The 12,718-nt window shown below is 46.5% G+C and overlaps 1 protein-coding gene across 1 annotated transcript in view; it reads right to left on the bottom strand.

Annotated features, from left to right (window-relative positions):
* Positions 1-12,718, bottom strand: part of LOC139265849 (heparan-sulfate 6-O-sulfotransferase 1-like) — a 270,974-nt gene that overhangs the window by 45,238 nt on the left and 213,018 nt on the right. The window lies entirely within an intron of this gene.

Here is a 12,718-nt window from a genome sequence, read left to right as displayed (position 1 = left end):
GGCAAATCATCCAGAGCTTCCGCTCCTGGCCATCATCCAGTAAGTCCTGCTGGAAAATCCATATGGATGAAGATTAGGTGGGGCCAATCGAATCAGCCTCACCAGCACTCGCTGTGTAGGCACACACGAGGAAAAGGACCACTTGGAGGTGCCACCACCTGGTATCTGCGGAATCCTGTCACAGCACAAGTCAGCAGCTTCTACAGGGGCAGGGGTGAGGAATGGAAGGAAGAGCAAAAATCATGGGCCCAGTCGGGTGGGGAGGGCTTAGAAAGAGAATATTCCAGTCTCTCTGTACATGCATCCATTTTGGATGGTTTGGCCACGTCTTCGATCAACAGGGGAAGCAGAAAAATGAAGATAGCCTGGCGAAAAGAAATATGTCGAACATCTGTTTACATCCTCTGAAAACAGTTATTTATTTGAATTTAACATGAAAACTATTTTTGAAACTGTATTTCTTACCTATTTGATCCAACCGAGAGTTGCAGAAAGTGGATAATTGAACATCAAGAGAGGGCATGCATCAGAAGGCAGGCAGCGTTAAGAGAGAGAGAGAAAAAAAAATTCATTAGATTTTGCCATTTTTAATAGAAGCAAATAAAATAGATTAATAAAAAAAAGTACAATCTACCCAACTTATTGCTAGGTTTCTAATGGAAAAAAAACCCTGAAAATCCATCTGTTCCCATTAGAGCGGCCAGCTCCGGAGTAAACAATGCAATCTCCGTGCAAACATCAGTCGGTATCAGTGCTGAAATTTAATCTCAGTTCTAAATGAGATCCAGTTCTATTCGTCACAAGTTATGAAAGAGCCTGGGGAGGGAGAGGGAAAGGCACATACAGTGCCAAACTTGTCAATGATTTGCTTAGTTGCTATACTGTTATAAAACTGGGACTGGACCACAAGGCAGATCAATACCAGCGATGTGCTTAGCAGGCCCAAACGCTAAGGTTCCTGATTTATATTTTTCCACATCAATGTCCAGTCAGATTACAGGCAAGGACAAACAGCAATTCCACTGGCAGTTTTGTACAATGAGACTTAAGATCCTTACTCTTGCAAGGGTACGGTTTCACGGACACTGAACCTCTTGCCCCCTCTTTCCCCCCCCCATCCCACCCCACCCAGTGCCCCGCCCAAGTAGTATGTGCAAGTCACGATAACAAGTGTTACGTAGAATTTACAGCACAGAAACAGGCCGTCTGGTCCAACTGGTCTGTGCTGATATATATGTTCCACACGAGCCTCCTTCCACTCTACTTCATCTAACCCTATCAGCATATATTTCTATTCCTTTCTCCCTCGTGTACTGATTTCATTCATTTTCTTAAAAGATTTGAAGTGCAAAGCACATCACGTACAGTTATAATTTTTACAATATTTGTGATTGCTTGAAACCCAAGTTATGCGAAAATACTGTCTTTATCATAGTAAAACATTCTAAAGCACATCAGGGGAACGTTGCTAAAGAAAATTTGGCACTGAGCCAAGGAAGGAGATATTAGGATGGATGACCAAAAGCTTGGTCAAAGATGTAGGTTATAAGGAGCGTCTTAAGAAGGAGAGAGAGGCGCAGAGAGCTTAAGGGAGGGAATTCCAGAGCTTAGGGCCAGGCAGCTGACGGGACCAATGGTGGGGCGATGAAAATTGGAGATGCGTAAGAGGCCAGAATTGTAGGAGTGCAGAGTTATGACACTCGAATGCTCAGGAAATGCTGACTGAGATCAAGGTTGGGCATGGCTGTGTTGATAACCATGGGTGATTTGCTCATCAGCATTCATTGCATAAAAAATAGCCACCTTGATGAAGTATTTTGGATCAGCTATGGAACCATAACTAGCAAGACCTTTAGCAGACGATGAATAAAGAGGAAGAATTGGGGCATGGGCAGAACAGGAAGCATTGCTTCATAAGCCTGCTCAGGTTCAAGGTCGACTAACCTAAGGAGGGCTTTGATTTGAATCAGGAACTGGTCAGGCCACAGTGACTATTAGCGCTCCTTGGAAGCTGTGGACAAAACGCTCGCGCAAACTCAATGGCCACGAAAGAAGTCCCCACGTGGTACACTCAGCACTAGGGTGGAAAGAGGGCTCGAGAGATTATATCGTTTTTCCATCTCACAGAACCATCCACTGCTGTAGGTCAAACCACAGTGAGTCCGTCCCATTTTTTTTCACCATATGGTATTAATAAGAGGTCCACTATTGTCAAAATGGTTATTCCCAAATCTGCTGTTAACTGTCAAGCTTGGTCGTAAACAAACCAAGATTAATTCTTTGCAGAGGGAAACAGAGTTAACGTTTCAGGTCATTGACCTTTCGTCAGAACCTGAAACATTAACTCTGTTTCTCGCTCCAAAGATGCTGCCTGACCTGCTGAGTATTTCCAGCATTTTCTGTTATGGGGTCCGACTGCCAATATCGGCAGTATTTTGCTCAAGTTTAACTCTTTGGAGAGTCACACTTGGACAGATTAGTCCACGACACAGGGATAATGATTAAGTGAAGGTGAACAGTAAAGCACTTGACAAAAATGACCAGGAGGTTCGAATGGCTTTAATACCAACCATCAATCACCTCAAAACAGAGGCCAAAATGGAAATGAGTGTAAACAGCAACAGCTTCTCCAGCCCTTTTCATGTGCAGCATTTTTGCTCTGAAGTGAATGTCAAGTCATTTCCACCGTGGTTTAAATGCTTTAGGTAGTGTATTCATCACGCAGAATCAAGTCTACTTCAAAAATGCACTCTTTCAATGAGGGGTTTCGGTTGCTGATGACAGTTTCATGCACATGTATGGCTGAAACCAGTTGTGGTCTGTAGGATCTAAGAAGCGAACCACGTTAAGTTTCTTCTTCTGACTCTGAAACAACCATTCCAGTGACAACGCTGAATATACCAGAAGCCAAAGGAAACCTGTGGCCTCATCCTCCACTTGATTTGCCGAACCACTGCGGCCGTTTCTGAGATCATTTATCCCTATATATTTCCCATGTTCATTTGGACATCTGACATCCGGCACTCTCTGACAGAGGTTCATTCATTTACACGAGCACAATCTCATTCCAAAACTGCACAAATGAAAAGATCAATTTAACGTTTAAATTCTGTTCTTTGCCGGTAGGAAAAAGAAATGTAGAGGTTTTTTTGTATTCTAATGTTTCCTTCGTTTCCCCCCCCCCCCCACCCCGCCCAGTTTTACAGCCTGTCATTAGCAGCTCAAACTGCCCAGCACCATTAAGCTGGGGGGCAAAGCATCCATCTCGGTCTGCCGAGACCTCGGTATACCTTTCACATTAAAATGGGGCTTACTGCTGCCTTCTCACAGCAATCCAACAGACGGAATCTGCATACGAACTGCAAATCGTATTTCCCTTCAGAGTCCCATGACATTCTCACAGTGCATAAGGGCCAGTGCTTCCAAGCCATCAGTAAGAGAATTGACATCTGTGATTTAAAGGCTGCTGGAGGGGAGAGGCGGCATTTACAACTGTGCAGCACAGATCATGTCAAACGTGCTGTTGTCAATTTAATACTAATTAAGGAGACAGCCATGCCCAACACTGCATGGACTATAGTAGGGGTCAGTAAACTGGTTTCCTGTCTCCCACCCCTAATGAAATTACAAGGTTAAAAAGGGTGAGTTCAGAAAATGCCATTATGGTTGAACCGGTTACATGTGCCGATTGAGAGAAATATCCTGCAAATTCCATTGAATTTGTGCCCTTACACATATTCTAGTATCCTGAAATAGAATGTACTACCGTACTTCAAATAAACATGACTAGGGAACAACATTGAAGCTACGGAGAGTTCCTCACTGTTTCGGTTGGGGTAAATACCGCTCAGAGTGGTGTTGGAGCCTCACAGACCAGGAAGATAGATCTGGGTCTGCACTGAGTGGGGTTGATCTTGGCTGGGTCAGTGCTGGGGACACCACAGTTGTTCAGATTGTATCATCACAATTGGGGAAAGGAAACGGTGAAAGGCCCGGAGTGAGCCTGCCAATTAAAGTTAACAGTTACCCCTGGACTGAGAACCAGAAGATGCTCCTCCCTTTAATTAACGTCATAGCAAGAAAAGGCTTTCAGTCACTTAATACAGATGTAAACATGGTAATGGACATCATGGGGCCGAAACTGACCTCAGCGAGAAATTGGGAAGGGTACTTTGAATTAGCCGGAAATTTAGCGCCCGGCAGGAATCGGAGCGAAGAGACGGAAAGTTCGGCTGTTAGTTCAGGAAACTGCCTCCCAGCGGTGTTGGTGGTGTCGGGGCGGTGTGCAACACAGCCGCGCTAACCACGCGTCACGTCGCGCTGACGCGTGGCAATGTCCCTCCCCTTCACTTAAAGGGGAGGGACGCTGCAAGGCCCAGTGAGGCCTCTGTGGAGACCACTAAGCCACCAGGGAAGGGTTCGGCCAGGCCAGTGGCCAAGCACGCAATAGGGGGGTGCAGGGCTGCCTGTTGGCAGCTCGGCCGAGTCAGTGACCATTACTGTCAGCCAACAATTAAAACAAAATGGCGGCCGCTGCAGCACACCCTCCCCTTTAAGGGTGGCCGCACCAACCAGCCACTTCCCACCTCGCGAAGCTGTCAACTGGTGGCGCCCCCCCTCCCCCCCCACCCCCGCAGGGCAATTTCCCCCACGGGGCTGAAAAGGGGTCGCCGCCGGACGGTAAGAAGTCAACCCGTGGCCAATAAGGGGTCGGAGCGCCAGGCGGGGCAGAAACACGGGACGCGTCGGAAACCTGTTCCCGCTGCCCCTTTCTCCTGTCCGTGGCCTTACTGCCTTGTTACTGTCTCTTAGAGGCCCCCATCTCTGCCTGAATGCATATACATTATGGAAATAAGCATCTTAAGAGTCCCAATCCCGCTTTCAATTGCATACTTCCCCAGCACCCCACCCCACAAAGACTTGTAGCTCGTTCACCTCCAATGCCAAAATAATTACTTTTGTTTACGGGTGGGGTGGGGTGGGGAGTGTATATATTGTGATACTCGAAGTATCACAATTGTGTGGGAAAGGCTGGATGGACCAGAGCGTCTCTTCCTGTCTGTCATTGTTCTTATTGCAAATCATTCCAACAACCTTTAGTTCAATAAACAAATGAAGCAGAGATTTAAATAAAACATTAAAAATAGATTAACATAATAAATAGTACATAATAGAAGAATTGAAAATAGTGCATGTGAATTCTGGCAAAATCCCACCTTTCTCCTTCCCCACTGCCCTCTCACCAATATACCTCAGTGCAACTTCCCCTCCCCCCAGCCCTCAACATCCCCGCAGCAAGATTGATGTCTCCTGCAACTGCACAGAGTGCTGAAATTTCATCTTGCAGTGGGAGATGAGGATACATCAGAAACACATTTTAAATCAGCCTGAACAGAGTAGGCCTCGAGATTGAGAGTCAAGAGCAGGTTACATATCTTTCAAAAGACAGCCTGTCCTCTGAAAGAATGAGTGAATGCCTGGAGCTAGCTGCCCACTGCTGGCATTCTATTCTCTTCACATTAGGATTGCAGATAGAATCCTAAGTGTGCCTTTAAAATGAATTCTAGGAGACTGCCCACCGCTCGAGATATTTCCCAGGAATGATTGCGCAAAGTAATAACCGAGTGCACAGCAGAATTACCCGCAGAATAACTCCCGACATTTTTCAAAGGGCTTGAAGCACAGCTTGTGTGCACACGTGCAGAATAGCTGCCCCCTTCCATCTGGAGGCATGTGATAGAAAGTCTCTGTCTGCAGCCTGATACAGGCGTTGGGATTTGACATAACCCATTGCTGCCAGATTATCCTAATGAATACAAGGGAGTTCCATTGGAAACTAATGACTGCCCAGGGGAGGGGGAACTGCTGTACACTGTACGGACTCAGTTGTACTTTCTGTCATTTTCAAAGAGGCAAACTTCACAACCATAAAGAATGCTGCATTGGACACTTTTTTTTCTCCCCTGCAATTCTGCAGACCTTGACCCTTGCTCGGCTATAGTTCAGGGTTGCCAACTCTTGCTGGACACATTCCTGGAGGTCTCATCACATGACCTGCCCTCCGGCAATCACCTCGCTCCCCCCACCACCCCCACCCCCAGAGTATCTTGCCATTGGCCGCTCGACACATGCATTGTCACAGCGCACTGCCTTCCCATGCCAACTGGAAAATGAACAGATTCTTTCGGGGTAATTTTAAGCCCAAAATACAGTGGGTTGTGGTAGGGTCATATGATCTATGCATCTCTGAATATGCTCACAGGTTTGTAGAGCTGTTAAGTTGGGAGCGGCTTAGCCAGTCATGTGATGTTCACAAGACTCAATAAAACCCCAGCTAGTTGGGTTCGGGGGATCCACGAAGGGGCAGGTGGTAGTGAGCCTGGTGGATGAACTGGTAATGTGTAGTGTGGTTCGTAAACCTTTGCTAGTAAACCTACTCATTTTTAATAGCTATGTGTTGCTATGAATTCTTAAGCAAAGAACCCATGAAGCAAATACATGACAGGTGCGATGTTAACATTTTAAAAATCTCAAACCTGATCCCCCAACCCGCCCTCTTCTGGTTTTAACAGAGGTGGTAGGGGGTTGCGGGAGGGTGCTGCCAACCAACCTGCTCCCAGATGGCGGGTTGGCCATTTAAATATTATAATGAGGTTACGTGCCTCGTATTTACCCTAGCTTCCCTGACCATGAAAATCCAGCAGCTAAAGGGAGACGAGGACTGCTTCATGGAGGAGACTAAAGCTTGGACAGTGCTGTTTGTGGGCACCACCCCGATCCCCCAGGTTCGGATCCTTGCTCCCACTAACCCAGCTGAAGCTTCCCTACCTGCTCCTGGGCTGCGCCCTCCTCCGGAGTGTTCCCCGCCTGACTGGGAGCCAAACCTGTCAGTCAGGCTGACTTCCGGGCGGGGAACCTGCTTTGAAAAAAAAGACGCATGCTGTGGAGTCAAAACTCCCCCCACCAGCTCCCCCCACCCAGCCCCGCTCACAAAACCCGCCCCAATGAATACCAGGGCCCTTGTTACCTGAATGGATGAGTCTTGACTGTCAGTCAGGCAGTCATTTTCCCTCTCACATCTCCAATATTTTTATAACTCATAAACAAAAAGAGTTTGAAGTAAATGGAACATAAAATACTTTTTTTATAAAATCACCCTTCTGCTTTTTCGCAGTGGCCAGGAGAGCAAGCTTTAATTCTTGGAGACTTCAGGACAGTCCTGGAGGGCCGGTAACCCTGCGGTTCGAGACACGAGCTGCTCTCTGCTACCTTGTCCAAATTACCATTCTTCATGTGTATGGCTGGACCATCAGTAGCAGCAGGCTATTCCACTCTAGGGGGCACCTTCCAGCAGGAGCAATAGCACAGAAAATGAAAGCAGGTTCCCTGGCTCATTCCCCTCCATGGCAACAGTAACTGCACACCTTCAAAGCAATCCATTGAATGAGAAGTGCTTAGGGACATGATAGGGTACTGCATAAAACACCTCCATATATTAATGTGACTCAGGAACCCAGAGGTAAATATTTACAAAAAGTATCTGAAATATGGTCATTGTTTTTTTGGGAGAGGTGTGAAGAAGATAAATTACAATTTTGGAAAAGAGAGTTGACTCGCTTTAAGTGCAGATGAGGTAACGCTTCACAAAAATATCACAGCACGTGTGTTCAGCACAGCTTCAGTTTAAACCCTGCACCATCCGAATCAATACTTTAATAACACGCCTTCCACCCACTTCACCTGATAAAATTCAATGGATGTTTAACAGCTGCTCGACCAGTGAGCGACCCCGCCAACTCTGAAGAGCCTTTCAAATAAATCTAACACCGGTAAAATGCACCGGTTAACATATTAGCGAGCACAGAGAAAAATATAACCCCGGGGATTTGCAGAGCTTTCATGCAATTGAATAGGGGTGTCATATAACCAAATTTGTTCTCACGCAGACATGTGAAGCTAAAGGAAAACTACTCCGGGAAAAGTCCAAGAGCAATTCACTGCCAGAATAAGTTCCATAAAATATTTTTGAAAAAGTCTTAATATAATCCTGGTGGTGCTGCATTTGGATGGGGTCTGGTTCCATGGGCACCAGATGTTCTCTGACTGGCGTCACCCGACTGGCCTGTGGGCCTGGACAATGTCGATGGGCTATCAATCATGGAGGGCCTCACACATGCTACCCTCACCTGACATCCACACACTTACTCTTACCAGCAGGAATCACTGGATAACTGTCAGGAGCACAATCTTGTTTCCCTTCGCCAGCGTAAAGTTACTGAAACCAACTACGCCACCTAAACCATCTGAAGCTGGCTCCGACGAACTAGGTCAGCAATTAAACCAAGAATCTTCTGGTGTGTACCCACTAGGTGCTTAGTGCTGCACCGAGTGATTCCTTCACCTGTTTCAGCCTTCGGGGAAGTCGCCAATTAAAAGCCAGCTGCTGGCATGACACGTTTTTAGTAGCCCTTCCACACCTTCAAAGCCTCCTTGGGAATCCCCACTGACACCTGGGAATCGCTGGCCCAAGACCGCTCAAAGTGGAGGAGAAGCATCCGGGAAGGTGGCGAACACTTCGAGTCTCTTCGCCGGGAGCACACGGAAGCCAAACGCAAACAGCGGAAGGAGCGCACGACAACCCAAGCACTCCACCCACCCGTCCCTTCAACCACCACCTGCCCCACCTGTGACCGAGACTGTAGGTGCCGCATTGGTGTCATCAGTCATCTGAGAACTCGTTTTAGTGTGAAAGCAAGTCATCCTCGAATCCGGGGGACTGCCTAAGAAGAAGCCCTTCCAAGTTGCCTGTCTTGGTGAGAGCTAGCAATTTGACATTCAACTGGCTGCCATGCTTCAGGAACCAGCAGCACAAACATGCCTACTGTGCAATGTAAAAGCAGATTGAGACCAGCTCCTGGAGGTGGACTAAATCTGCTTGCCAAGGCCCAATTCAGGTTACTTCCCATCCAAATTACATTACACAGTCTGCATTGATGCAAAGCCAAAGCACTTGGCATTGACACAAATGATGTAATAAAACTGTCTTGAAGGAAAGAAAATTAGACAGATGAGCAGAGTAACTATAAAATATACATGGTTTGCAACAGCTTTTTTGAAACCCTGGGAGAATCCTCAAAGCAAAGACTTCTTCCAATCTTTTCAATTCAATTGGGTTTCTTCAGAACTTTCCAGTGCATTGTCCTGGGATTTCTTCAACAGCAATGATCTTTTTTGTTACAGAGATAAGAAGGGTCGAGGATGATTTTGAACACAAGGAGAAATTTAAAATTGATCTGCTCGGGGGACCGTGAGCCAATGCAGGTTAGAGAGTGCAGTGGTGATGGCTGAACGTGACTTGCTACGAGTTAGGATACGAGCAGCAGAGTTTTGGATGAGCTCAAGTTTATGGAGGGTGGAAGATGGGAGACAGGCCAGGAGAGCATTGGAATAGTCATGTCTGGAGGTAACAAAGGCATGGATGAGGGTTTCAGCTGCATATGAGCTGAGGTAGGGATGGAGACGGGCAATGTTACAGAGGTGGCAGTAGGTGGCCTTAGTGATGGAGAGGATGAGGGGTCAGAAGCTTAGGTCAGGGTCACATAAGATCCAAGGTAGTGAACAGTCTGGTTCAGCCTGAGAAAGATTTCTAAGAGCATATCCAGAAGAACTCCATTCTAACCACACTACAGATTGCAAGAATTCAGAAATCATAAAAATAATTTAAACACCACCTTGCATTATCTCAAGAACTATTGCACGCAAGGAAAGCGTTCTCATTTCCTGCTGTCTGTGGGCAACGGAACGGAAACTATTATCTATCGACACCACAAATTATAGGCTATCAACTGAACAAAACTGCCGTGAGATCTCGCAAGAGGTATTTCAGCGGGACACCGCACCACCCGCTGAGCACAAGCTGCTGCAATGTGAAAATTATCACAATTCAGCTCTGGATTGGATTTCTTCCCAAGCCCCGGTCAGCCTCGTAGCCTCAGGTTTGCTGCCACCTGCAGTCTTTCCTGTCTCTACCACAGTCGGTCTTCGCTATCTACTGCAATTTAAGAACAAGTGCCATCAAAGAGGCTATAGTAAAGACAATGGGCCCAATTTTCCCCAATGCCGTTTTTTTGCATATTTGAAGAGTTTCGCCCGTTTTTGGGGGGGCCCCGACTACGACAGAAAAAAAGTTGAAAGTTTCCCCGTTTTAACTTGTGAATGTGGCTCGGTGCACATTGTCCTTGAGCTCTGTGAATGGAGCCTAAGATGTGCGCCTAAAAAGATCGGGTTGCCAGGGTAACCAGGGACACACTGCGGGCCGAGGCTGGAAAGTGAAACATACAAGACATTCTGGCAAGCTCACAGCAAACTTGCAGCTATTTAAGGCAGCAGCTTACCAATATGAAAATATTAAAAGAGTCTTTGTGTCAAAAGTCTATCCTGTAAACTGTATGAATTGGAACGGCCCACCTCCTGCCCCCGCTCCGCCCCCCCCTCCCCCGCCCGCCCGGTGCCACTCCTAGCCCAAGCCGAAAGGCCTCCCTCCCCCGGAGCCGCTCCTAGCCCAGGCCGAATTCCCCCACCCCCACTCTCTCTCTTCTCCACTGCCGTGGAATTGGATCTTCTGCACTGATTCTCTTATCCTGTACTGATTTTGTTAACTGCCGAGAAGGTTTTTCAGAGCGGTCACATGCGCCGTCTTTTTAAAAAATCGTAGTTGGCCAAACTTGCTTAAGTGGCCAGAATTGGCACAGGTGGCAGGTTATGCCCCCAATGAGGTTAAAAAATCATACCTAAGTGAATTACGCTTGTGCAGAAACTTTGGGGAAACTTGGAGATTTTAATTTACTCCAAAAAAAACGGTGCACGCCAAAAAAACTGTGCAGATAATTGGGGAAAATTGAGCCCCTCATGTTTGCTGCAGTTATGGAGTAAGACTGCCCCACCAGTTATGGAGGTGACCGTGAGCAGGTAATGCCATCATCCATGTGTACTTTATATTAAAACGCCCTCTAGGTCAATTCTGAAAGCCTGGAATCAGTAACCTAAGATTGTACCCTTCAATTGCAGTCAACACTGGCAGAATATAGGACAACAAGGCTTTCCTTGTCCTCTGTTGAAATGTGAATACGTCTGTGTACATGTGAGAGAAATTTCAGCAACATCAGAGCTTAAAGCAGCAATGGAGATATTTCGAAGTAGAGCAGGAGTGGTCTACCCCGGTGTCATAGCTAATATTTCTTGACCAACTTCACCAAAACACAAATTATCTGGTCATTATCTCATTGCTGTTTGTGGGAGCTTGCTGTGCACAAACTGGCTGCCACGTTTCCCACATTACAACTTTCAAAAAAGTACTTCATTGCCTGTAAAGCACTTTAGGACATACTGAGGTCACGAAAGGCACTATATAAATGCAGGTTCTTGTTGTGTTTAGTGCTGTTTTTTTTTCACCTCTCCTCAAAACGGAAGCTCGTGTTGGGATGTGGCTTCAATGACCACCAGCAGCCTTCTCAAAAGGGCATCTGTTATACAGAAACCCAGACAGTGAATGGTAGGATATACTGGAGGTGCACAAGAAATGACTTTTACAGCTGTGACAGGAAAGACAAGTGTGAAATCTGGAAGTAGCCAGGGACATAGAATACAGCCAGTGCTCACTGCTTTCACAGTCACCGAGATGTTTATGCGACAGATGCACAGCCACCCAGACTTTACTTTTGGTAACCCAAGAGGCAAATATTGGAAACACGAGCACTGCAATATTTTACAGGGCGATGGCAGGATCTTTCCCCCACCCACACACAGTTTGCATTGGAAAGTCAAACTGTCACCAAACTCAAACCAGCACAAGAATCTCTCTAAATTCTGAAACCTCTCTTGGTCATAAACTTTCTTGCTGTTTTCTTTTTTCCGTGCTGGTATCGTAGATTCATAGAATCTTATATCACAGAATGAGGCCATTTGGCCCATTGTGTCTGTGCTGGCTCTTTGAAAGGGCTATCCAATTTAGTCCCCTTTTCCTTCCCATGGCACCTTCCCGTGCAAGCACAGGAGATGCAAACCCTGCCCTTTTACCTCCTCCCTTCCCACTGTCCAGGGCCCCAAACACTCCTTCCAGGTGAAACAGTACTTTTTAAAATTTAGTACACTGTATTCGCTGCTCACGATGCAGTCTCCTCTACATTGGGGAGACCAAACGCAGATTGAGTGACGGTTTTGTAGAACTCCTCCGTTCAGTCCACAAGCATGACCCTGAGCTTCCGGTCACCCATCACTTTAATTCTCCGCTCCACTCGCACGCTGATCTTTCCGACCTCGGCCTCCTGCACTGTTCCAATGAAGCTCAACATAAACTCGAGGAACAGCACCTTATCTTTCGTTTAGGCACCTTACAGTCTTCTGGACTCAACATTGAATTCAACAATTTCAGACCATAACCTTTGCCTCTATATTATTTATTTAAATTTTTTAAAAACATTTTTAAATGATTGTTTTTTGCTCTTTTTCTGGTTCTTTTTCTCTCTTTCCCATGGCAGGTGCTGATGATTCCGCCATTTTCATTTACACCCTATCCAGGCTCATCTTTTGTTTCGTAACTTACCCCATTACCATCTCCTTTTGCCTCGCACCATCGTCCCCTTTGTCTCTTAATCTCTTCTGTCTTCCACCTTACCACAGACCTTCCCTTTTGCTCTTTCCTCCCCTCCCCCTTTCCCTG

This window comes from Pristiophorus japonicus, chromosome 6 (genome assembly GCF_044704955.1).
Source record: "Pristiophorus japonicus isolate sPriJap1 chromosome 6, sPriJap1.hap1, whole genome shotgun sequence".
Taxonomy (NCBI): domain Eukaryota; kingdom Metazoa; phylum Chordata; class Chondrichthyes; family Pristiophoridae; genus Pristiophorus; species Pristiophorus japonicus.
The sequence above is the reverse complement of the archived record's forward strand: the minus strand, read 5'-3'. Positions and strand labels throughout refer to the sequence as shown.